Consider the following 27,725-nt stretch of genomic DNA (forward strand, 5'->3'; position numbering starts at 1 on the left):
TGAGATCTGAGGATTGCAGTTGGAAGCCAGCTCAAGCAGGAAAGTACATGAGATTCTTATCTCTAACCACTAAAAGCCAGAAGTGGAGCTGTGGCCAAATGGCAGAGCACTAACCTACCCAAAGCTAAGGGACAGCACTTAGACCCTGAGTTCAAGCCCAGGAACAGCACAGAAACAAACAAAAAGAGCCAACATTCAAAAATATAAGGCAGAGTTTCCAAAATGACCATGCCCTATCAGGCAAGCCTTACTGCTGACGGAATAATGACATCTAGAAATAATGCCCCTTGGGGTGGGGGGAAATGTTTCTTCAAGCCAAAAAAAAAAAAAGAGGCACAAGATAGTCACCAACCTTGTGGTACAGTGACAGAATTGACATGTTGGTCTCATTCTGGTGCTCACCACTGCCTGAGAAGGAAACTTGCACAGTCTAAGGATCTGACCAATGTAAATTTGTTCTGAGGCCAGTGTAAAAGTTCCCTTTTCTTCATTTCCTACCCAAGTCACAAATTGTATCCCTTTTGCATTATCCTGTACCATCTGTCTTTTAAACAATTATTACAGGGGATTATATCTTAAATATCAAATAACAAGATTTCAATAAAAAAAAACCACATTGCTCTTTCTCCCAAACTGGAAATCAGTATGTGCCCGAAGCCATCTGAAAGTCCGCTCCTCACCACTACACCCCTCCCCACCACTACACCCCAACTGTGGGTGACAGTGATGTTCAGATGTTCAGAGACCAGGCTTGGCACTCGCTGCTTTTCAAGCCGGATGAGAATTCTGCCACCGTCTCCTTCAGGGATGGGTGGAGAGGGTCTGGGCAGAGACAGAGAGAGTGAGGCTGGAGGAGAAGCTGCGGGAGGGCATGGCAAACAGAGATGGACGAGTTAAGTTACTCAATTGCCATCTGTCTCTGTTTTGCTAACTCATTAGCTCTCAGATGCCACATTGTGTTAATCCCCACTTCCCTTGGCTGTGAGTTTGATCAAAGTCTCCAGGGAACAGAGGAACTGATCATCCTGAGTCACCAGTCAGCTGGGCCACAGCTTCCCTGTGTGAGGCAGCAGGCCAGGTCTGCCACCCTTCCCTGCTACGGCATGGAGCACGAGGAGCCTCCCAGCCCCCACAACAGTAAGGGAAGATTCTGAATTTAAGCTCATTTTTCAAAGAGTCTTCTATGCATTGTGATTGATTTTGGCCTTCTACACCCCACCCCCACCTCCACCCCAGCACTCCCTTACACTTCAGGATGACCTGCAGCTAAGAACTAACAAGGAAGTCCTAATTAGTTCCACATAATTCTATCAGAAGACCAGTCACAAAGCCTTCCAATCCTGAGCTAGCATTAAGAGCATCCAGTTGTTCAGAATAATTGTTCAGAAAAGTCGTCAGCACTTCTGATGAGTGACCTGACATACATAATCATACCCATTGACGGGTGTAGGCCTTTCTGGTCCCTAGTTTCCTCATCTATAAAAGGTATTTCTGAGAAAGATTAGACTTTTTTGTGAGACTTATCTAGCTTTAAAAGTGGAAGTATAGCCAGGCGTGGTGTCACACACCTGTAATCTCAGCATGTGTGATAGGCTGAGCAGGAGGATTATGAGTTCAAGGCCAGCCTGGGCTACATAGGAAGAACCTATCTCAAATTAATTTACTAACTAATTAAATTAAAATGAAAGAATGCCATGCTCATTAATAATGGATTTGCTAATATTGATGTTTGTGCCACACACTATTTTAGACATTTAAAACACATTCTCATCTAACAGTACCTAGGAGATAGATACTAGTACTGTCTCTAATTTACAAATGAAGAAAGGGAGGCACAAAGAGGTTAGGTCATTTGTAGTAGCAGAGCCAGACTTTAAACCCAGAGTCTACAGTCTAAAGTCAAGCCTTTCTTTCCTTCCTTCCTTTCTTCCTTTCTCCCTTTTTTTTTCTTTCTTGCTTAACTAGTTTATGTAAGTTATATGAGAGATTTTACCATTACAATCTGCACACATTTATATTGTATTCCAATCAATCTCATCCCTCTATCACATTCCTGGCCTTCCCTTCGCCTTTTTCCTGGTTGGTTCATTGTGAAGCTTGAACTCTGAGCCAGAGTGATGTCCTTGAGCTCTTCAGCTCAACACTAGCACTCTACCACTTGAGCCACAGAGCCACCTCTGGTGGTTAATTGGCGATAAGAGTCTCACTGCCCAGATTGGCTTTGCATTTCCATTCTCAGATCTCAGCCTCCTGAGTAGCCACAAGCACCGGATCATTGATTTACTTCCGTCAAGTAAGGAAATCCCTGAGTCACTTCTCTTTCCTGTATCATTTTCAAAGTTTGCAGGTTCTCCAGCATGAACTCCTCCACAGAGCAGTATCCTTTGGAGTTACTGTCGCCTGCTTTTCACAAATGGGACTTTAAGATGAAAGCAAGGGCTCCAAAGCTGCACAAAAGCTAGAGCTAGAAGGCTTGTGTGCTGGCGTGCCCAGCCACTACTTCTCTCACTCGTAATTAGTATGAGCAGAACAAGCAAACTCAAATATTAGAGCTGAAGTCATCTTTGACCTGCTTTACCCTTTCAAACAAGGCAAATCAGGGCACATCAGGAATGGTGTGTGGTCCAGCTTCATAGACAGGTCAAGTTTCCCATTTAAACATTGAATGACCTGTGTAAGATATAAAGGTGTTCACGAGCCTGGGAATTATATGCAGGCCTTATAGTATGCCACATCCCATTCTCCTCTGAGCCACTGAATAGCTTGCATCTCTTTGGATGGCAGGAGTTAATGAAGTCTGAAAATTCCTTCCTACATTCAGCATAGACAGGGAGCACCCAAGAACCTTAACAGAAGGAGATGTTGAAGAGCTTTCTCTTTCTGGTATTTTCTGCCTCTGAGACTGCTTAGAAGCCCATCAGCCATTCTTGTCTCCTCCAGTATCTCTAGATCCTGGGTACCTTTTAGCATCAGAAGCTCTGAAAGCCCAACAAGAGCTTCCCAGCCCAGGAGAGCTTCACTGTTGCCAATAGGAAGGCAATTATTTCTGCCTCTCTTTAATTCAGCCTTTCCAAATGAATGGTGCTGCAACACTGCAAACATATCCCAGCAGCAAGGGTAGCCTGGTTGTTAACATAGGAAAAGCAAATGGGATTGAGAAGAAACCATATCCATTGCCACCATGTCTTTCACATGGGTCTGGACCTAACCTAGAAGAATAAAGAATGGCACTGGAATGCCAGTTTTATGCCATTTACTCACCAAATGATTTGGGTTTTAGTAGCAAGGAGGCTGCTGCTTTTCCCTCGGCAGACTTTAACCACTGGCCTATTTCCTCTCAAACTCCAGTTCCATGTTTAAGTAGAGACACACAGAAATAAATGTGTGTTGGCAGGAAGACAAGCCTTGAGATGAAGCAGGAGGTGTGCTGGCTGAGAGAACAACTGTTATTTTAATTTCTTTTACATTGCTATAGTCTCAGATGGATAGTATCCAGGTATCTTGTAGCGCCTGCGCCTTATTAAACTCCTGTTTGATTCAGAATTTACAGCTAAAATGCACCTGGAATTCTTCAAGTTGGAACTTGACTTTGGTTCATTTGTTCACAAAAGAAATGGACAAATTGATGGTTAACCTACAGAAAATGATATTAAACTTTTTTTTAAAACCTCAGAATGAAATGATGACACATCTTTCTTTTCCCCTCCTCCTCCTCCTCCTCCTTCTCCTCTTCCTCCTCCTCCTTCTCCTCTTCCTCCTCCTCCTTTTCTTCTTCTTCTTCTTCTTCTTCTTCTTCTTCTTCTTCTTCTTCTTCTTCTTCTTCTTCTTCCTCTGTGTCTCTCTCTGTCTCTCTCTCTGTCTCTGTCTCTGTGTCTCTGTCTCTGTCTGTCTCTCTCTCTCTCTCTTCTTACTTATGCCAGCCTTGAGGCTTGAACTCAGGACCTGAGTGTTCTTGATCTTTTTTGCTCAAGGCTAGCACTCTACCAATTGAGCCACTTCTGTTTTTATCTGGGATTAATTGGAGATAAGAGTCTGACAGACTTTCTTACCCAAGGTGGCTTAAACCACAATTCTCAGATCTCAGACTCCTGAGTAGCTAGGATTATGGGTGTGAGCCTGTAACCAGAACCTGGTTCTAACTTGACTTCCTAATTCATAAGTTCAAGCATACTGACTTAGAGTCTACTATCTGACAGTAAGATGCACCCAAGGTATCTTTTCTTTGTATCTATCTCGTTCTATTGCTTGTGACAGAAACCATACTCAAAGTGGCTGAAGCAGAAAGTGAAATTACACAAAGATCCTGGCACTTGGACAAAAGTAAAGGGCTGGGGTGAAGATGACTTCAGGAACTGGCGGAACTAGGATTGGTCACCTAGCTTGTATCTATAACACTCTCTCACACACACCCCACCACCAAATGGATATTCTAAACCTTCATGATCTACTTTAGGCACTGGGGATCCAAGGTCTCTGACATTACAAAGTTTCTCTTACAGCACATTCAGATTTTATTTTCATAAATATGAGTTTACTATGGAAAGGGCACTTCCTAACATGGCTGCATCTGGTCCAAGATGAATATCAAGTCCTCTAATATGTTTTTGAGTTTAGAGTTTTGAGCCAGCACCAGAAACCAATGCCAGTGATTCACACCTGTAATCCCAGCTCTGTGGGAGATTGGGAGGATTGTGGTTTGAGGCTAGCCCAGACAAAAGAGTTCACAAGACTCCTTCTCAAACAATTGTTGGGTGTGATGGGACATCCCAACTACAGCAGGCAGCATAAAAAAAGGAGGATTACAAGCCAGGTGGCTCAAGCCCATAAGCCTAGTTATTCAGGAGGCTCAGATTTGAGACTGGTGTTTGAAGTCAGCTGAGTTAGGAAAGTTCATGGAACGCATATCTCCCATTAACCACCAAAAAGCCAGAAGTGGAGCTATGGCTCAAGTGGCAGAGCACTAGTCTTGAACAAGAAAGTTTAGGGACAGCACCCAGGCACAAAAAAAAGAGTGTGCTTGTGTGTGTATATGGGCTGTGTATGTGGGTGGAGAGGACTGCAGTCCCGACATATTTCTGGGCAAGAAGTACGTCTTGATCTCAAAAATAGTTCAAAAAAGAGCTGGGATATGTGACTCAGCAATAGAGTGCTTTCTGAGAAAGCACATGGCCCTGAGTGCTAACCTCAGTACCACAAAAAAAGAAAAGAAAAGCCCACAGGGATGTTAATGTCACCATTGGTCCTGGGTTCTCAAGGGAGGTATAATAAATAAACGATGCTGATTTTCATGAGTCAGGACTTTTTGGTGATGACAGTTTGTGTTTCTCTTCCTCCTTTTCTGGAGTTGGACTCTAGAGCCCCTTTCTCACACATGGAGCTCCATAGGTAGGGTTATCTTCTCCTTGTTATTCATAGTCAGTGCCCACAGGAGGCAACTGTATAACTGAGAACACAGTGGGAAATCTCTCTCACCTGCCTTCCCCAGTTTTTATTTTTTTTCCCCAGTTTTATTCCTCTAGACAACCTGACAGTGTGTGAGAAACCTCTCTATTTAGTATTTGATTCCATTAAGTAACTTTAAAAATAAATATATACATGAGGTAGGGCTACCGCCTTGAGCTGAAGAGCTCAGGGACAGTGCCCAGGCCCAAAGTTCAAGCCCCACAACCGACAAAAAAAAAATGTCTATACAAACCAAAAAGCACATGCATCATAAATGAACAGTAAACACACTTGTATAGGCCATACCCAGATGGTGAGTAAACTATGCATAGTCTCCCCAACCCCCTGAGACTCCTTCTTCCCATCATTGCTATATCTGACCTCTCTACTCATCCCCAAAATATCTATAGCTAGCCTCTGGACCATACATTAGCTTTCCTGCTTTTGAGCTTTATATAAATGGAATCATATTGTAGATTTCTCTTTGATGGTGATTCTTTTCCTTAGCATGCTATTTATGAAGTTTTTCCATGTTATTTTATATACAATAGATATAGCCAAAATGAAAATAAAAATTTCATCTCCAATATCTCAAGCCACACATGGTGTTGTACATTTATAGTTCCAGCACTTAGGTCAAAGCAGGAGGAGCACTAGTTCAAGGTTAGTCTGGAAGTAAAAGACTGGCTTTTATTAAGCACATAGTTAAGACCCTGTCTCAAGAGCACAGAAGGATAATGTAAAATATCAGTGTTTGTAATTCTAAGCACTTTCTATGTATGTAAGTACTTATGTACATTTTTTCCACAAAAAATTAGACCATAAACTGGGAGAGAACAAGGGAAGTGGTGACATTGTCCAAAAAGAAATGTACTCTTTATCTTATTTATGTATCTGCAACTCCTCTGCACATCACCTTTATAATAACAATTTTAAAAAAGAATTAAAAAATAACATTTAATTGGAACACACAAACTACCTTGTGGTTTGCTTTTATTTTCATCATAACAGATATATCAATGTATCCTAAATGTTACTCTTATTTTAAAGAGGCTTCATGTTTTAAACCAAGAATACAGATCAGTATTCATATTCACCATTTTTAGCAAATCTAGACTTGGTCCCTCCTGGTGAAACATCCAGAAAACGTCCAAATAAAGTTAGTAATCAAATGGCCCCCTGAGTTAGCAGGGAAATCTGATACTCAGAACAAGTTGGGCTTTTTGTTTCTCTTTTCTGTTGTAAGTCAGATATTCTGCTAATGTATAACAGATCAGGAACTAAGTAATTCTGACAGTGACTTGTTGGATATCTGTTCAAGTCCTGGCTTACTCTTCAACCTGAGACAGTCTGCAAAACAGTCCTTATTTCTCAGCAGAATGGCCTCATCTTCACATCTGTTTAGGATCATAAGAAATAATACTTATATAACATTTTGGAGTCCTCGAATGAAAAGTTCCTTGGAGTTGCTGACTGTTCTTCAAATGTTCTCAACTAACTTTGTGGAAATACATTGTTGTGAATATAGTTGCTGAGCTAGGTTATTAACTAGATTGTGAATCTTGAGTAGCAGGAAAGAAAAAACCCTAAGCTTTGAGATTCTGCTCATTTATTTCATAAACTGTTTTGGAACTTAACCTGCAATGGGGTGTTTTCATCCTTACCCATTTTGGGACTGTAGATATTGGCATATGCCAGTGGATGTTCCTGAGGGAGGTCAGCAAAAACACTAGAATTCTGAGGTTAATTCTGTCCTGCAGGGATGAGAGCAGTGAATATTCCCATTGGCCAGAAAAGTTTGACCTGGTGATGATGTGACTATCAGAGACCCTAGGAGACCAGCATTGAATAAAAATTGAAAACTAGAGAGAATATACCTTAGCTGAGGAGCCAAATTTTGCAGGCATAAGTAATGATAGGACATCTCAGTATAGGAGGAATATTAGAGGTCCTCTAGTCTGTACTTCCACATTTATCAAGAGGGGAAACTAAGGTCTGGAGCAGTGCCATCCGCATAAGAGCCTTTCTCTTCTCCAGGCCAAGAAGAGTGACTGATTTGTAGTCCCTGTTTTGAAATTGTGATGGTTAGAAGAATTCAGCATTTTATCTGATCAGCAGTGGACCTTGAAGAATTAAAAAATGCAGTTTAGGAGATAATCACAATATACCTTCCTCCAGAATTCGCAATTGTAATTAAATGAATTGAGACTTAAACCTATATTTAACCTAAACAACTAAATATCCATGATTGACTCTTTCCTTGTGGTATGCTTTTGAAAACTTGTTCCTGATGACCGCTTCACCCTTGCTCTTCAAGTTGTTTTGCCTTTCAGCTGCCACAAATGTATCAGTTATGGGATCTTTAATAGGCAGAGAGGCGGAGACTTGTTCTTCCCAAATGCTTCCCGGGTCAACTGACTTTATAATCTAGGTCCAGGAAAAGAGAAAATTTCTAACTCACTGGGGACCATCTTGACCTTGAGCAGATATGGGACCTGAATCATTACCTCAAGAGAGCTTTGTAGATTGTCACAGTTGGCAGCCCCAGGATTTGAGCTAATTCTGGAAATTCTTTAACTTCCCAGAAAAAGCGTTCCACGAGGTCAGGCTGAGGCCCTCAGAGAGCAGATGGAATGGAGCTTTCTGCAGTTGCCCTTACAGCTGGACTTACAATTAAGTAAAATAGTTCTCCCTCTCCCTCCCCCTCCCCCCTCCTTTCTTTCCTTTTTCTTTTTCTATAGTTTGAACTCAAGGCCTTATGCTTGCTAAGTATACAGGCACTCTACCACTTGAACCATGCCAACATCCCTTTTGCTTTAGTTATTTCTCAGATAGGGTGTTGCATTTTTAATTTTTTTATTGTTACTATAAAGGTGGTATACAAATGGGTTACAGTGACATAAAGCAGGTAGAGAGTAGATTTCTTTTTGGACAGTGTCACCCCTTCCCTCTCCTCTCCCAGTTTTTTCTTCCATTTCCACCCACAGACTGTATAGTTCACTTTCAGTATTGTGTCTAGGAGTACCGCTGCTGCGTCTGTTCACCCTTGGTCCCTCATTTCTTGGAGTTCATTTCAATTTACTTTGTATGATCAGATGAACATAGCCCCTGTGCCTTTGTGTTCCTCTCCTAAGAATGTCCTCTTGCAGTCTCACTGGATGTGGATGCCTAGAGTCCTATATAATTTATCTTGTCCCAGAAGGTGTTGCATTTTTGTTTACACCACTATGCCTAGCTTATTGTCAAGATGGAGGTTGTACTAACCTTTTGCCAGGGTTGGCAGAAATCCAATATAGCTGTAATCCATCATATTCCCCCTCCTCTCCCTCTCTCCCTTTCTCTCTCTCTTTCTCTCTCTCTCTCTCTCTCTCTCTCTCTCTCTCTCTCTCTCTCTCTCTCTCTCTCTCTCTCTCTCTCTCTCTCTCTCTCTCTCTCTCTCTCTGGAGATGCTTTTTACTCCTTGGACCTTGTATGTAGAGAGAGAAAGAGAAAGATGGAAGAAGAGGATAAAGAGGAACGAGGAAAAGAAGGGAGAGGGAGACAGAGCTGTGATCTGTGAAAGAAAAGCTAGCAAACTTGACTCGGTTCCCATGGTAAATTCAAAGTCCCGGCCAATAGAAACAACTCAGTTATTACAAAAATGTGTTTCTTCTGGCCGCTGCACAATCCTCTATCTCAAGTCAGTGTAATCGCCCATCACCCCAAACTCTTTCCAAGGTCACTATTCTGGTGGTGCTGACTGCATCTGCAAACACTGGTCTTACTGGCTATCCTCTCTCTCCAGCTCTCTTTGTGGTCCATGAAGAGTAACAAAGTATAATTTAGGAAAACAAAGTATAGATAATCAGATACAGCAGGCTTTCTAAAAGTTTGGGCTTACTAGGTCCAAACACACGAATTATCAACTATGAAACCTCCCATGTAATCCGGTTTTAATGAACTAGAGAAGGCATGTCAGGGTTATTTCATTGAAATGAAATTCTGTGTAAATGGAAAAACATCACCTTAAGTACATTGGGGCATTATTTCCATGGGTTTGGGAGTTGGAAGTAAACTTCGTGTTCGGAAAACCAAAGCAAACCCTGCTTCTGTGGGGCCTGCCTAGACTTTGGAGGACTTGCTATAGGATCTTTGGAATATAAGGGGTGCTGCTGGTTAAGACAGAGTCACGGCTCAAGATCCTGTGTGCCAGTTGTTCCTTTTTCCATCGTTTCTGTCTCCTTCTTCCTGTTCTCCCTGCCTGCTGTCTCCATCCCTTCTTTCTTTCTTGGACTTAATATTTCAAGAACTCCTTGTCCCTTTGCCACCTCACACTGACTGATCTGATCACCACTCTTACTTGGTGGGCGGTTAGGGGTACAGAGAACTCTATAAAAGGACAGGGATGCTATTTCAGGCTTACAAGAGGAATGAGGCCCAGAAGGTCACAGCGTCTGGTGAGAAATAGAAGCCTCTTTTGAAACACTCAAGAGCTAGAAGGATCACCCAATCTAAACACCTCTTTCTCTGAAGGGGACATTGAGACTCAGGTACACAAACATGCCTGACCTAGTTAAGACCACTGGACTTCAGCCTCTCCATCTCAACTCCTGCCCTTTCCCCGTCTAAACCAAGGTTGCCATTCTGCGGCCCAGCCGATTACAACAGAGCCCACAGCGAGAAAATCCTCCTGTCAGCAGGTCAGCTTTACAAGCTGACATAGGACATGTGCACACTGGGACTCCAGAGAAGGGCTGAGTTGTAGTTCCAGTTCTGCTTGGGCTTTGCCACTTCAGCCAGTTGCTTCTCCTTCCTTTGTCTAGTTCCCCTATTGGTAAGGAGGAGATAATGAACCTTTCCACCTATCAGGCTCACTTGAGTGCTATAAAGAATAATGAGGTGATATTTGTAAAGTGCTTTGAGCGCTGGGAAAGAGGGGGGAGGGAAGCTCAGCAGAAAGCATTATTAGCTGGAAGCACTTACCAATTGAGCTGCTTAACAATAGAGGGGAGTAAGAATACTCAGAAATGAATTCCAGGGACTAGCCTGCTTTGAATTTAGGAGGAGGATTAGTAGAGACCTAATAGGTATTCCACTTCTCCAATTTCTTTAGTGTACCATCAGACTTGGAAAGGTAATTGCCTTCTTCTATGGAGAATTCTGCCTGAAGTTTCAATTGGGATGTCAAAGTGTGCTTGTCTTCTATTCTTCTACTGAAGCTGTGTTGTGTTGTGATTGTTAAAGCCTTGGGCATCTTCTATCCTTGCCCACCCCCCCCCACCCCGGGGCAGGGGAGGGATTTCACTTAGGAGCTACACAAAGTAATTTCTATGCTCAGCCCTGGCGGCTGCTTATAAAGTTGATTAGTAGGATCTTCGGTGTCTGCAGGGCCTGGGGAGCAACACAGGGAAGTAAAAGTGAAGTATTTATCATGCTGCTGCTGCTGCTGCTGCCTCCTCTTCTTCTTCTTCTTCTTCTTCTTCTTCTTCTTCTTCTTCTTCTTCTTCTTCTTCTTCTTCTCCTTCTTCTTCTTCTTCTTCTTCTCCTCCTCCTCCTCCTCCTCCTCCTCCTTCTTCTTCTTGGGGGGGTAGTGAGGGGCATCAGTGATGGGGCCAGTGAACTCTGGGCCTGGTCGCTATCCCTGAGCTCTTCAGATCAAGGCTACTACCCTACCCCTTGAGCCACAGCACCACTTCCAGTTGTCTAGTGGTTAATTAGAGATGAGAGTCTCATGGACTTTAGTGTCTGGACTGGCTTTGAACCATGATCCTCAGATCTCAGCCTCCTGAGTAGCTAGGATTATAGGCGTCATGGTTCTTCTTTTTGATTATGTCATTCCATGGGAATTTTCTCAGCAACTCAGATGTATAGACAGTGCAACATGTGGAATTTCATGGTGGCACCCTTGTCTCAGTTAAAGAAGAGGCCTGGTCCCAGGTAAAGCGAACTTGCCAGGTCACTAAATGTATTCAGAGCCTTCTGTGAATGCTCTTTTCTCCTACAGAAGATCAGATGAGAGACATTTCTGGCATCTGACACAGAAACCCAGACTTGGTTTAGGTCACTGTCATTTTCAGGGACAGGGGAGAAGAGAGGAAAAACAGACCCAGGGAAATGTTTTGAACTTGTGAAGTTCTCAGGGTTGCTTAGACAAGGAATAGGAAAAATGTGATTCTGTCTTAGTGGAGGGGCAGGAATAGAGCTGAATTTCCCATCAATCTCCTGAGGACATAGAGAGGGGTCAGGAGGGCATGGAGAAGGATCATTTTCCTGATCAAAGTTATATTAAGGAAATTGCACTGATTGCATCTTTGTCCCCTGAAGTTTATGAGCCTCTTTGTAATCATTGCTTCTGTAAACCCTATCTCCCTGCCACCCATCATCATTCTCCAGGTTTTGTCTGCTCAGGAGGCCCGGCATTCTACTACTAGGACCTGTGCATCATCCAGCCAGGGCTTTCTGGAATGACTTGTAAGTCTCCAGTGATGATCTTCCAATGTGGTGTAGCTACAGGAGTGGGCATCCTGTCCTCATTACAGCACAGTCAACATATGAGCACATCTCAGCTCCTCCTCCATTCCATCCTCCCATACCTGCATGGCTTTGGGGACCAGCTGACCTCTGAAATTCACCCCAGGTTCTTTCCTGAATCAGTTACCAACTCATGATTGAATTTCCCTCAGTCCATTTCCTCTCTGCCCTGAGAGTTCATAATATAAGATTGAGCTTGATCTTTCTCAAACCCAACTTAATGATGGCTCATGTCTGTAATCTTAGTTACTTGAGAGGTTGAAATCTGAGGATCAAGGTTCAAAGCCAGCCTGGGCAGGAGAATCTGTGAGACTCTTATGTCCAAATAAACACACCCATGTGCACGCGCGCGCGCGCGCGCACGCACACACACACACACACACACACACACACACACACACAGAGCCAGAAGTGGATCTATGGTTCAAAGGGTAGAGCACGTGTCTTAGGCAAAAAAGCTTAGGAACAGTGCCTAAGCTATGAGTTCAAACCCCAAGACTGACACCAACAAACAAACAATACAAATATTAGATTTCTTGTTGGTTGTAGTTTAAATGGTACCATTGTCTAAAAGCACTTTTGATCTTTCTTCATTTCCCACTTCCAAGGGGTATGTATTTTACCCCAGACACATCTTTGCCAGTGGGTTCCTTGGGGCAAGATGCCAAGAGTTTAACTCTGGCTCTTGTCCTTTTCCTCCATCTCTGCCAGGGCAAAAGCCTAGAGCTGCCCAGGCTGAGATAAATCAATGGATGCCCATAGTACCTACTGTGTGTGCTTTGCCCCTGAAGCCACAGCTGCTCTTCCCTACTTTGCTTGCTCCTTTCCTCAGTGAGCTTCAGTGTCTGTGTCCCTGTGAACCACTGAGAACAGAGGTCTGTCCCGGCACATGTCTCAGCTCCCCACCTCAGAACATCCGGGCATCAATGGGAAACAGCAAGATCTGTCAGCATCACCCCTTTCTATAGGGCTTTGAGGGCCACATTCTCCACGGCCATCTGTTCCCTTTCACCTCTGTGGACAATGTTGCTATTTAAAGCCAGCGATTCTTCCTCTTTATCCCCTCCTCTCCCACCTCCCCTCTTCTGTACCGCTACCCTTTCTCCTCTCTTGTCTCTCCTTTTCCAGTCCTGTGAAATTAGTCTCACCCAAGATAAAACTTCCCTTTCTAGACAAAATAGTTTTGCAACCACTATGGGAGTTTTTATTTACAAATCTTTTTGGAAAATGAAGGCTTGCTACTTGTAAAGTTTGCTTGTTGTAGGGTATTCTTTTAAGAGACATAGGAAGGGGAAGCCTTTCAAACACTTTCCAGTCAAGAGAAAAGAAAATACAGAAACATAATGAGTTTAGGCTCCTGCTGGCAAGCACTTGCCTCCATAGAGAAGAAATCCCCCTTGCCTGCCTTTGATGATCAGCTTAAGACAAATTTTACACTCTCAGGGTCTTTCAGCTATTTATTTTATTATTACTCTGATGTTGCTGCTACATTGTTGTTGTGCTTTTAATTTAGAACGAAGGGCTGTTACAGAGGTTGTCACTTGAACAAAGGCATCAACATCTACAGAGTTGTCCAGATTCAGGCACTCCTAGTTCACAGGGCCCCTGAAGTGACACAGAAGCTCCGACTTGAGGGGTATTTGTTCCCGTTCTCACCACTGACCTTTGGGATATCACTTTGCCAAAGCAACAATGATGATAGAATCTTTTAGTTCATAAAACGTTTAACTTGTTTGTACAATAATTTGAGTTCATAAATGTGATGAAACTATGGTAATGAAAACTTTATTGACCATCCTTGATTAAGGATGTGATAATGATCCACTATTGGGATCTTACTCCACTGCTGACATGAAAAGTATGCAGGGCAAAGATTTCAGTCCTGGCTGCTTGTAGACTCATGAGAAAGGCTGGTGAACAGGCCTGGGAGCCAGACTGCAGGGGTCTGAATCATAGCTCTACCACTTGCTAGTTATTCACATGGCAGTAAAATGGGAGCAATAATAGCATCTACTTCATATCTCTGTCAAGATGACTAGAAGTGTTTTATTATGCTGATTATTATGTAAGCACTTAGTAATAGCGTTTCTAGCACACAGTAGATGCCTGCAACTATGATTACTGCCCCTTTTCCTAATTCCACAAGCACAGTACAGGTATAAGACATGGGCTAATTGGATTTCTGGGGACATTTCTGCCATTTGTTTGTTTCTTTGTTTATGCCTGTATTAGAGCTTGAACTCAGGGCCTGGGCTCACATTCTTTGAGCTTTTTCCACTCAAAGCTGGTGCTGTCCAACCTGAGCCACAACTCCACTTCCAACTTTTGGTTAATTGGAGATAACATGCTCATAGAATTTTCTGCCTGGACTGGCTTTGGCTCAGGGTCCTTAGCTCTCAACCTTCTATGTAATAAGAATTATAGGCATGCCCCACTGGCACCTGGCTCTCCTTTTTTTTTTTTCCACTGTAGGGTTAACACTAAAAAAAATCATGTAATTATTGGTGGAATTGAAATTATGCTTAAGTTAGAAATTCTTACAACTTAGAAATGTCATAAAATGTAGAAAGACCCTATGATATAAAAAGATACATAATCATGCACTTCAGGCAAAGAAAGTAAACCAAATGTGTGGACTATATAATCAGAAAGATAGCCAATCATGATTTTGGCAACTGAGATGATTTTACATATTTTCAGTTGGAAAAAACCTGGAGATTTATTTTTCTTCAGTTTCAGTTTCTTGAAAGCTATCATATGACTAAGAGTATCCCCCAAAGAGGGAGAGACATTATTAAAATATGCTTTTTGTTTTTAGTAAGGCAGAAATGTTTCTGAATAAGAAATTAGAGTTTGCAATTTGATGAGGAAAGAAAAACAAGTGGAGTCTAGAAAATTGTGGGAGGGGATGAGGAATCTTTTCCTTTTAGAGAGAGAGAGCTAAATGGTCATCTTGGTAATGCTTCCTCAATGGTTATGAGAGGCAATGGAAGAATAAATAACTGGTCTGATGGTAAAGGACAGTAAAGTTCAAATCCTGGCCACTGTTCAAATCTACTTGCCAAGTGACCTTGGAAAAATCATCTTCTTTGAATCTCATCTTCTTTCCCTCAAAAACTGGTATGAAGCTGATGCCTGTGTCCTAGAGATAATGTGAGATGTTCGGCCGAGCACCTGAAACATGCTGGCTATCCCAGATGTTCCCTTATGAAGTCTTCTGTTATGTCTGTGTCAACTGATGTCTGGGTGGTAGGATGTGTTACATAGCTGGAGGTTTTCCTAATTCTGCAGGTGCTGCATACCCATTTTTGGTAAACCCCACAGTTCTAGTCCATTTCTAGACAGACAGTCAAAGAAGAAGGAAATTGTATTGCTTGGAATTCATATTTTGCAGATGTGTCGACGGCCCACTGAACCTAGTTACATCAGTTAAAATAGCTCAGCTAGTGTCAGCACATCTTATTCTTCAGTTCCCTTCATGAGTCGGCTGCCTAACACTGCTCCACTGTCTTCATGGGTTGGGACACACTGTCAAGGGTACTTCAGGATGTTAAAGCAAGGTCATGTAATTGTGATCTGGGGCTCACTGTGAATGCCTGTCACAAACGGAGTCTTCTTCTCTTCTGCAACTCCACTTTATTATGTGCCATGTGTTTGTGTTGCCATAGTGGCCATGAGGATATCTCCCATGAATGTGATCCCTTGTATACATTCTCCTCACTGCCAGAGAGAGACATAGAGAGACAGAGAGAGACAGAGACAGGCAGACAGGCAGACACAGAGACACAGAGAAAGAACATCAGGTTCTCCTAGTCTGAACTATAGAAGCCCACTTCTAGATGCTGAAGAAACTCAGGCCACACTGTGGGAAGTGGGCAACCAATGTGAATCTGCCCTGTGTGGAAAATGAAAGCCCTTTGGGTTCTCATCTGAAACTCAGGGAGTCAACGTCAGATAATATGCCTCATGCCTATCATCCTAGCTACTCAGGAGGCTGAGATCTGAAAATCAAGGTTCAAAGCAGCCCAGGCAGGAAAATCTGTGAGACGCTTATCTCCAATTAACTACCAAAATGTCAGAAATGGAGTTGTGGCTCAAGTCTTAGAGTGCTAGCTTTGTGCATAAAAAGCTTAGGGACAGCACCCAGGCTCTGAGTTCAAGCCCAGGACTGGCACAATAACAAAATAAAAGGAACAAAAATTAACTTCAGGAAGTCAAGATACTAGCATGGACTCCACAAAACTCTTCACCATTCTACCCTTTGCCCCTCCCCTTCTTAGAGGTTTTAGGGGCAGCAGGCCTATGGGTGCCAGCATTCCATTCCCTCCCACTCAAGAATATGTCCTGATTGCTATCATGATCCTTCTACTTCCCAAAGGGGCAATTGAATGAGTGGGAGGAAAGCATAATAATAAATCTTCACACTTGAGCAAGGTGATAATTAAAAGCATTCTCCACAAGGATGTACTCTCAGATGCCAGAAGGGAGGCAGCTGGGACAGCGGAAAGGATTGGAAGGCCTGGGCTTAGGGCCCAGCTCTGCCTCTAGTGAGCTGGGTTTTTTAGTGGTCAGGTCTGTCTACTAAACAGGGAGCAATGATTTTTCTCATATCTCAGGATCAAAGAGAAGAAACACATCAGCTGTACTTATATCCCCAGAGTTTTCAAAGCACCTCAGGGCATCTGTCTCTTGTCCCCCTTGATTCTGACTCTCTGAGTGACTGTTTCTGTGGCTCTGTGGAGACAAGGGGAGCCTACACCTCTGAAAACTGAGTCATGTGTGGTGTCTTGAAGAACTGCAGGTCAAGAAGCATGACTGAGGAGGGACTTTAATGAGGGTCCCTAAGTGACAATCTGGCAGGACACTAGCCCTGGCCTGTTTCATGACCCAGGCTGTCAACCATCCCTCCTCCATCAAGCCTTCTGAATGAGTGGTTTGGTTGGCTCCTCTGATAACAGCTGTAGCCAGATGAATTATGGCCATTGTAAAGAGCTCTTCCATCTCTCCAGTCTATTCCTCTTGGGAAGTAGAGTAGAAGATAAAGTCAGCAAATAGGAGTCTTAAACACTAGGGCAAAGGGCATTCTCTGGAAAGATGTCTCCTAGATGAGAAGGAAGCATAACACAAAATAACTAGGGGAGATTTTCTAATGCAAGTGCATTTGTGATGTATATACATGTTCTGTCAAGAGTGAAAAGTCAAATATTGCAAGCAAAATGGACAATTCCTAGCCTATGTGCTTTTCCTTAATTTGTTCATTGGTTTTGAAACTTTAATGTATATAATAACCAACTGAGAGAGATTTTTTCCAAGTGTAGAGATCCTTGAACAGCACCTCTGAAGAGGCTAATGCATTAGGTTTGAGACAGAGCTCAGAATTCAGCAGTTTAAGAAGCTAACCAGGTGATTTTGTTATGCAAAACACATTAAGATTGAATCCTATCTCCTAATCTTACTTCAGTGACTCAGATCATCTCCCATGGTAGGCAAACCTACTTTTTCACACTAATTTTGAGGGGATAAGGGATATGAGGAGAATTCAAACCTGCAGAAAAGTTCCAAGACAAGTACAGTAAATTTCCCATGTAGTTTTGCCTCAGCTATTAATATTGGGTCACATTTGTTTAATCTTATTTGAATATTTGTGTTATCACTTTATCTTTTACAATATTATTGACATATTATCCTTTCAGAACCATTTGAGAATAAGTTACAGATATCATGATTCTCCATCCTCTGATACTTCCAGAATTATTTCACCAGTACCCAAGGCTCCCTTTTATAATCATAATACAATGATCTCACCCAGGAGATTAGGACAGATGCAATATTATAATCTAATATATAAACAATATTCAGACTCTCTCAGGTGTCCCAGTAATGTTGTTATAGCAAGTTTTTCCAAGACGCAATCCAGGGTTAGTTAAACCATCATTTCACACTAATAGTTTTACACCACTGATGTCTTCACAGAAATTTCTTTGTCAAGAACCTAATTCCTAATAAATAACAGCATTTGTTTTGTCTGTAGCACTTGCTGCTTAACAGGCTTACCCAGGTCTGAGTTTATATCACTAACAGCCCACTGACCTGGCTTTTTCTTGTGAACTAGTGAGCTAATACCACAAAGGCAAACCACATGATCATTTTTGTGCCCTCTTGCTTTTCATCTGAATGGGTGTCCATCCAGTTTTCTCATTGTTCAGACTAGATCCTCAATATATAAAACTACCAAATATTACTTCATTATAGCGTAAGTCTTCCTAGAAAGAATAACTGATAAAAGATATACCTTTTCCCCCTCTTTCCAAGCTCTCCAAAGGCAGTTGGGCTGCGTGCACATGTCTGAGAGTAATTTTTCTCCCAACCATCAGGGCTATAGTTAGTCTAATATCAGCTTGAGCAGCTGCCTTCTGTGTCATCCAATGTCCCCTGAAACATGTCAAAAAATGAGCTGCTGAGCATGTGTACAATACATGAGTCCAACCCTGCTATCTGCTACCTCTGATGCCATAGTGAAGCAGAAAAGCAAAGCTCAGGCCAAGACAGCTGAAATGCATGATTTGAAGATTTCACTGCAAGCTAAGAGAATTCATGTAGGAGTGATGGGATAATATTCCATTTAAACATCTTCCTGGCTTGAATGAAGTTGAAATTCAAAAAGAAAGTTTCTTAGATTGCTTTAGGTTTGTTTTCTAAATGCTTTATTTTGCTAAGATTTACCCCCAGAATGATATGTTTTCTCCAATAAATGAACTGGGTTTTTTTCTTCTTGTTGTTATTTCTGTACTGGGATTTGAAATTAAGGCCTCCCAATTTCGAGGCAGATGCTCTACCACTTGAGCCATTCTGCCAGGCCTTTTTGTTCTGGCTATTGTGTGTGTGTGTGTGTGTGTGTGTGTGTGTGTGTGTGTGTGTGTGTGTGTGTGTGCGCTAATACTAGGGATTGAGCTCAGGGCTGGAGCACCACTGTCCCTGAGGTCTTTTGTGCAAGGCACTTTGCTACTTTGAGCCACATCTCCATTTGCAGCTTTTTGGTGGTTACTTGGAGATAAGAGTCACACAGACTTTCCTGCTTACATTGGCTTTGAACTATGATCCTTAGATGTCAGCCTCTTGAGATCTAAGATTAAAGGTATGAGCTATCAGCACCTGACTGTACTGGTTATTTTCAAGATAGGGTTGTTATGCCTGAATTAGCCTGTTTTATACTCCTCCTATTTGTGCTTCCCCCGACAATGCTGAAATAACAAGAGTCTATCACTGTACCCAGCCATTGCTCAAGATGGAATCTTATGAACTCGTTGTTTTTTTGTTTTGTTTTTTGGTCCAGGCTTACACTGAACCACAGTTTCCCAATCTCTACCTCCCAGGTAGTTCGGATTACATGTTTGAGTCACTGTGTCCACTAGTAAATTCAATTTAATTAAAAAGTTTGATTCAGAGATTCAGGAGAAATGGGTACAGGTTACCATATAAGATTTTTATCCTTAAACAGAAGATAACAAGAGGAAAGCTGGAATACTGGAGAAGATGTGGCCTCCTGGAAATACAGGGCGTTGCTCTGGTAGGAGGAGATGGCTTCTTCCTACTCAGAAACAAGGACCTCAGATATTAGCACAGTTTTGTTCTCAAGCCTGCTATTTAGGACCTTTGGTAATTGTGCCTGCAACCACAGAGAGAACCTGATAGAGCAACCCCTTCAGGAGCATTTGGCTGAAGATGGTTTCTAGCCTGACCTTTTACAAATAGAGTAAGCTTCCTCACCCTCATTCTGGACAGTTGCTTCATGGCCTCCCTAGAAGGTGACCAGAAATCTTGCCTTTTCTAGAACAACCTCAATCTATCTGTTATCTCCACATAATTACTAAAACATCCCCATTTCAATTTCAAAAATGTCCTCCTCATTGAATGATATGGTGCAGAATGTGTATTCTACCACTCTGGGAAAGTTATTTTATCACCACAACCGCTGTGCGCATTCCCCCACCCCACCCCCCACCAGCCAGTTGAGTGATTCTTGCTGAGGCATACCAACCTTTATCCTAGCGATTAGCTCGCCCTGCTTCTTGCTCCATTTTCTGCTGTGGAGGACTAATCTACCTCTAAATCTTGCATTCCAAACGTGCTGATTGCCACACCTTTATGTCTTCTGCTCCACATATCTTACTTTCCCCAGTAACAGGTTTTATGGGGAGATTTGAATCAGCCTAGCTGTGTAATGCAAGCAAAAACTAGAAGACTACATTTGTTCATTCACTTCTAGCCAAAAGACATTGGAATTGAAATTTTCTGCTACCTTAGTCTTGCAGTCTTCCTCAGTGGACCAATGGTATCGGGTGGGGCAGTTGTCACATGATTTTATGCTTTAGATCCTTTCGTTGTAAATCTGAAAGACTAATAGCCTCGAAAGTATTTTGAGAACCTCAGAAGACTATTTAAAAATAAAACAACACAAGATATTTTTTCCCATCTAAAATGGTAGCACAAATACTGTGGTTACTTAATAGCGTGTGGCCCCTGGGCTACTGCAGCTGATGGTTTTTTCCAGTGCTCTATATATAGAGCATGATCAGAAATATCACTTCCGTTGGAACTTGACCTACAGACCATTGTCAGTTTTAGAGACCTGAGGAAGTAGCATGCACACTAAATACAGCTGGTTCACAGGTTCTGTTAGTGAACTACAACTCCCCAAGGAAATCAGTGTTACTGGAGAATGGATGCCTAAGCCTATCCCTTTTATTTGGTACCTCTGCCCTGTGGCCCAGGAGGTCACCTTGAATCCTTGTTCTTGAAATACCCCTTTGTAGCCAGTCTCTCTCCCGCTTTCATAAAATAGATTTATCTCCTTCAACTCTAGTTGCTGAGATTCTTTCTGCATTGAGTAGAACAAAGGTGTGAACTACTGACAGGTAATTTGGAGTACTTGGAAATTTAGAAAGAAAGCGAATCTACTCCTCAACACACACACACACACACACACATACACACAGTGGAAGTAACCAATATTTAGTTAATTTCCTAGTTCAGATGTATGAAAACACCGCCTCCCCTCCCCGCAAAAAAATAAAAATAAAAATAAAAAAAATACTAGGCCCTGCAACTTCCTGAGGCCTGGTTTTAAACAAGAGAAAATGAATGTAGTGGATAATATTCTAATCCCTATTTGAACTTCCAGACACCTCTTTCAGCTTCATTATTATGAAGTTCTGTTTGCTGGGTCTTGGCCACCGGCCAATATATTTTTACCCATCATAATATTTTAGTAGGTTGAACAGACTAAGAAATCCCTAATCTGAACAGAACTTCACTATTGGAAAAAAGACCACAGGTTTGCACTGTCTTCATGTGTAAATAGGTCCTCACAAAGCAGCCATTAAAAGATAGCACTGAATACTACATTCTCAAATTGCCTGGGGGAGGGGTGCTGAGGTCTTGAATGAAGCAAATATTTTTTGTCATTAAATACTATAGACTTAAGAATTTTTAGTGCAGGTGTAAAATTTTTTTTTTTAAGGTCATTTCAAACAACCCCTCCTGTCACAGATGAAGGAACTGAGGCTCAGAGAGATGATATACATAAGTCACTACTGTGGCCTATACCACCATTATACACTGTTCTCCTTGTCCCACAGCCAAGACAGAAATAGACCTTGATGGGGGCCCAGCCTCTTAGCCAGCAGCTGATCACAGGACATCATGACTCCTGTTGAAAGTTCCACTGGTGGCATACTATCCTACCCTAAATTTATGTCAGTCCTGAAAACACATGTATTGTTATCCTTCTCCAGCCCATCTTTTTTTCTTCTTTTAGTTTCCTCCTGGTCTCAGTAAGTTTCTTTTCATCTAAATTACAGGAGGGATCAAATATTGAGGATATCCAGTCCTCCAAAGCCTTGAGCTTTTTCTTCCCTTCCCTTCTGTTCCTATTCTGGAAGCCACTCCTTTGGGGTTTTTTGTTGTTGTTATTGTTGTTGTTTGATTGGTTGGTTGGCTGTTTGTTTAGTTAGTTGATTGGTTAGTTTTATTTTGTTTTGTTTTTCATTTTTATTTTTCAACATGGAAAAGTCTTCTTTTAGAGTTGACCCTTCCACCGAGGGGCAAACACTTTTCTGTTATGCTTTAGAGATTCAATCTGACCTCCCAGAAATGCCTAGCAGAGGAGTCATAAATTTAAATGTTTTCAGAGAAGGAGCTTTCTCATTATAGGCACCTCTTCTGAATACTGACACAGCTTGGTACCAGAGGCCCATTACCTTTCTGGAAATCAGGACTTTAACATAACAATCTGGTTGTCCTCCTCCAGTCTGATTCCAGGGCTACATCTCTGTGTACAGAGCAAGGAGATAGTTGCTTTTCAGCTAAGAAGTTTGTCTTTTTCCCATTCCAGAGGAGTGAGGAATTGGATCAAAAAGATAGTAGTCATGAAAGACATTCCAGATTCTGAATCCTATTGTCTTAACTACTTCATTATTAAGTTTGACTATCTTGCCTAATAATGAATGGAATAAAAAATGGAGAAGTTGCTGATTAAAGCTCTTTTCATCTTAGAAAGGAGGAGAAATGTTTGGTCACCATGGTTCCTATTATTTATCTACATCAGGTATCTCCAGCTAGAAGTCACCAAATACCTTTGGTTACCTGGAGGCAAGGATTATTATTTACTTTTTACAGCTGGGTAAGCAATCAGAGAAAGAGAACAACATAGTTTGATTTACCTAAAAGAAGGTCAGAGAGTGGTACATGAATATTCCCATGGTCTCTTTTAGCTTACCTAAATGTTTCTACAGGTTCAATCCTATGATAATCCCTGATAATGAATATATTTTCAAACCCCAGTTCTTTTATTGAATTTTTAAATTTCGTATTGGAATCTACCAAATTCCAAATAATGGAGTCATACTGCCTTGGCAATTCTAAATGTCACAGTTGTTTAAAAAAAAAAAAAAGCAAAAGAACATGCCCCACTTGTAGAACCTCTGATTAAAACAAACCTAGAGAAGATTTACTTATCTGTTTCCTGACCAATTAGGTCACTGGGCAGGAAATCATCGTTTCTGAAAAACCAGTAAACAAATTCCTCTAACCTTAAATTTCCCATAAACAGCATTAATAATCATTTGTGACATTCCTCACAAAAGAATGCTAGAAAGCCAAAAGACAGAGATCACTGAGTTTTCTGGTTGAAAATAAGATGGCAAAACTATAGTACCTGGCAGATTCCCCATATCCCAGTGCTAATACCAGTACAATCACCTTCAATTGTGTTCCTATATTCAAGGCTCTAATAAATAATATCACTTTCCAGACCAGACATTAAACCTCTGACCAGCGAGAGTCCATAACAGACTACTTGATTTTCACGGATCCAGCCACGGGGCCAGTTGAGGGAGGTTTAAATAAAGTGCCACACCAGGGCATGTGTTCCCTTTCTGAAAACCAATCACCTTAGGTTATCACCGTACATCAGAACAGAGGAAGCTGGGTGTGGAGCCTGAAGGACATACAGAGTTCAGATTGGTGATAAGATTCTCACAGCATACTTCCCTGTCAGAGATGGGTCTTTGTGTATTCCAAGCCCTTTCTTAGACCTGACCCTCTCCTCTCACCCTCCCTTACCTTCCAGGCTAGCAGAATGGAAAGATATTTGACAAAAGACCTCTACCACCTAGGAAAAGACTAATTGAAGTAGTGGTTAACACTTAGGTTAGTTTCAAAACCTGGCTCTGTCATTAACCAGCCATGTGATCTTATGGGAATGACTTAATCTTTCACAGCATCAGTGTGTCAATAGAATTGACTACATTACCCACCTCATAGGTTTTTGTGAGGATCAAAAAAGGTAGAACTAAGATGTGAAACTCAAACAGTGTGTAAGCTCTGCCTATTTAAAGGGCTTACATGGTACCTGGCATATGGTACTTAAAAAAAAAAAAAAAACAACCATTGTTTATATCATCATTAACTTTTAAGGCCTTGCAGTAGTTACTCTTACACTGGCTTGGTGTTGATATAACCTCCTAAACATACATTTCTTCAAACTTGCTCTCCTAGAACTTCCACTGGAAGATTTTCTATGGTTATCTGTACTTATGGTCCTTAGCTGGAACCCAGGTTCATCAGTCCTTAGAAAACAGCCAAGTACATGAGAACTTTTTAAAAGGGTTCTCACTGAGTTAGTGACATAGAGTTCTTTTTAAAGCTATTGGTCCAAATAGGGCTGTGATCTCTGAAATCATCTTGTATCTTCCTTAGTATCCTGGGAAACTCCAGTTTTATTACACACAAAAAGAAATGGAGTGCTTATGCAATTAGTAACTCCCAGTTATTCACATGAGCTTTTCCTTGGCAAACTTTAAAGCTTAACCTCGTTCTGTCCTGCCATTTGACAGACATGTAAGCAAATGGCTTCTGGAGTTTGTTTCAAAAATGTAAACCTATTAATTTTATCTTAAACAAGATAGAATTAAGAATGTAAATCTGTTGCTGAAATAAGTATATAACATGATCCAAAGTTTGTTGAAAATAATTTATGATTTAGTCATTTAATCAGTATATGTAAGCATCCTTGGTGTCTCAGACTGTGAAAGGATTCCAGCATGCTGGCATAAATTGGACATTGTTTGAGCTCTTTCATAATATACATTAAAGATGATAAGAAAAGTGCATAAATAGTATGCCATAATAGGATGAAATAAGATCCTATGAATACATAAAAGGAGGACCACAATTTTTTTTTCAGTCGTGGGCCTTGGACCTCTGTGCCTGGGCACTGTCCCTGAGCTCTTCAGCTCAAGGCTACCACCCTACCCTTGAGCCACAGTGCCACTCCTGGTTTTCTAGTAGTTAATTGGAGAAAAGACTCTCATGGGCTTTCATGCCTGGGCTGGCTTTGAACTATGATCCTCAGATCTCAGTCTCTTGAGTAGATAGGATTACAAGCGTGAGCCACCACATATTTTTGTGATGATAACAGAAGTTGACACATGGGAAGTGGCATTGAAGGCTTGGATAAACCTGAACTTATGGATATATGGTATGTTCCAGGTGAATAGGAGAAGTAATTAAATTGGAGCAAAGGCTGAATTGGAGTGAGAGAAATAGTACAGGCCCTTAAATGTCCATCTTAGGGATTTAGAATTCTTTGAAGGTACTTGAAAGCCATTGAAAGTTTTTGAACATGCTTATTGTACACAGCAGGATATCTAGCAAGTTTAAATATCTACTTGAAGAAGTTAATCAGGTAGTAAAACAGAGGATAAAATGCCAGTGATATAGCTCAAATAGTCATCTATAGGTGGACACTAAAATGGACCTAAGGTTGGAAAGGGATTGTAGGGTAGAGAATAGTGTTGTATAGGTAAATAAATAGGCTTTCATAATCTCTCTCTGTGTGTGTGTGTGTGTGTGTGTGTGTGTGTGTGTGTGTGTGTGTGTGTGTGTGCGCGCGCGCATGTAGATCCAAGCTAGTATTGAGGATTGAATCAGGGCTTCTTGTTCTGACCTGGCTGTTTTGCTCTAAGTGATTCCTCTGCCACATGAGCCATACTTCCACTTCCAAATTTGGCTGGTTAATTGGAAATGAAGATCTCTCAGATTTGTCTGTCCAGGATGACTTACTTTGAACTTGAGATCCTCAGATGGCAGCCTCCTGACTTAACTCCTGATTACAGGTATAAGCCAAGTGCCCAGCTAGGATTTCATATTTCATTGGAAGTATAAAAGAATTATAAAAATAGAATTGAGGTTTATGAAAGAATTATAAATGTAGAACTGAGGTTTCAAACTAGATTAACTGGAAGTCAAAACAATATCAACAACTATAACAAAACAGAAAAAAAGGGGGAGGGAAAATACATTTATAAGGAAAGCTACAAGCTTGATTTGAAGATACCAAAGTTACAATGCTAAACATCATGATACCAGGCTTACAGGTCTTGTGGTTGAGAATGAAGGACAGATGTCTCAGTCAGAGAATGAGACAAAAGCTCAGAAGTTACCTACATGAAAGTGGCATCCTTGCCAACAGTGAGCAAACACCCCATGGGGCAGACATTGCTAACTTGAAGGAATTGAGGTCTCTCTGGCTCACTAATGTGTTTGTGTGTTTTTAAAATTTACAAAGGTAAAAATTAAGCCAAGCCAGGAGATGTTTCTTGAAAATATCAATCCGTGGCTTATCTTTTAACCCAAATGAAAAATATGGTTGACTATAAACTTACTTTGCCACATGACAACTGCAACTAGGTTTAAATAGAGGCTGCTCTCTTGAGATCCTGAATGAATTTGCCAATTCACCCCAGTCTCTACTAGTCCTCATTGTCCCCCTCATACTCCAAGTTCAAAAGCAAGTTGTGACAGAGGAATAAAGTAGATTCATGATTGCCTTAGACTTGGGACAAGGTATGGGATACCAGACTGATAGCTGATAGCCAGGTATAGGCTTTCCTGAGGGCTGATGAAATATCCCAACTGAATGGCAGTGGTTGTTGGGAAATAGTGAATATAGTAAAAAAGTCATTGAGGTATATGCTATAAATGGATAAGTTGGGTGATGTATGAATTATCTCACTAATGCTGTCCTTTAAAATGCAAATAGAGTTGTTGTTTCTCTTGCAGTGTTAGTTTTTCTACAGCAGAAAGTATTTTGCTGTAAATGTGTCTCAAGAAGTAAAAAGTGAAAGGTGAATCGAGAGAGTCTACATGTCACAAAATAGAAGAGAATACATTTTTGTGGTACTAAGACATTTCTGCACATTAATAGACAAATATTTGGCTCTTCATTCGTATATATTTATATGAACATTATTTTCATGACCACTGAAGGCATTTGGTATCAGAAAGGAAAAAAATGGTCATATCCAACTCCTTGGGATCTACCACAGTTAAGAGAGAGAGGGAGGGGAAAAAAAGCAGAGAAGGGAAAGAAGTAATCACCACGGTAAAAAGAGAAACAGGGAGAGCTGAGAGATGAGATGCCAAGAAGGTGAAGCTTTATCAACTGATGACAAGAGGTCAAGGAGGATGAGGACAGAGAAGTCAAGAGGTCATCATAAGCAATTCAGTGGTAGGACTCAGAAAGATGAGACCAGAGGGGAAACATGAAGCAGAAGAGAAGTACCCAGAAAACATTATTTTGGATTTAAGATTTTATCCTCAGGCTTGGAAGACAACTGAGGTGAATGGAATAATCAGATCTTCACAGCTTAGATTACTTGGTTTTACATCCATTGATGCTTGCTGTGATTGATGTGTAGGATAAATCATGTTTACTCCCCAATTTTACCCTTTCCATTGCTAAATTCCCCTTTTATCTGGTGTCCTCAAATTGCTGACACCCTATTATTTATTTCCATCTAGGTAATTACTGAATCTGTTTAAACCAGAACAAATATGTGTGGTGGGTCTAGCACTGTTGTATTTTGGGCTGAGTAATTTTTTTTTTTGTCTTGGGGCCTATCCTGTCTATTATAAGTTATTTAGTAGTGTCACTAATCTCTAGATACCAGTCTCAATCCCAGTTGGATATTGCCAACTCAGGCTAAGAACCATTGAATGACACCTATCAACTATAGCATTTAGGTCCAGTAGCTTAAGACTATGTGCATGTGTCACCTCATTCCTACTTCATATTAAGTGATGCAAATCAGATGACACAGTGGGGGCAACAAATGAAAAACAAATGTTTTGGGGTTTTTTTGGTTGTTGTTGTTGTTGTTGTTGTTGTTTTGCTAATTCAGTGGGTTTCAGTCTCTATGCCCTTAGTACCT

General features: G+C 41.4%; 1 protein-coding gene across 2 annotated transcripts in view; it reads left to right on the forward strand.

Annotated features, from left to right (window-relative positions):
* The window catches only part of Rad51b (RAD51 paralog B), a 494,664-nt gene that overhangs the window by 415,158 nt on the left and 51,781 nt on the right, over positions 1-27,725 (forward strand). The window lies entirely within an intron of this gene.

Source organism: Megascapheus bottae, chromosome 14, assembly GCF_031878675.1.
Source record: "Megascapheus bottae isolate mThoBot1 chromosome 14, mThoBot2.hap1, whole genome shotgun sequence".
NCBI lineage: Eukaryota > Metazoa > Chordata > Mammalia > Rodentia > Geomyidae > Megascapheus > Megascapheus bottae.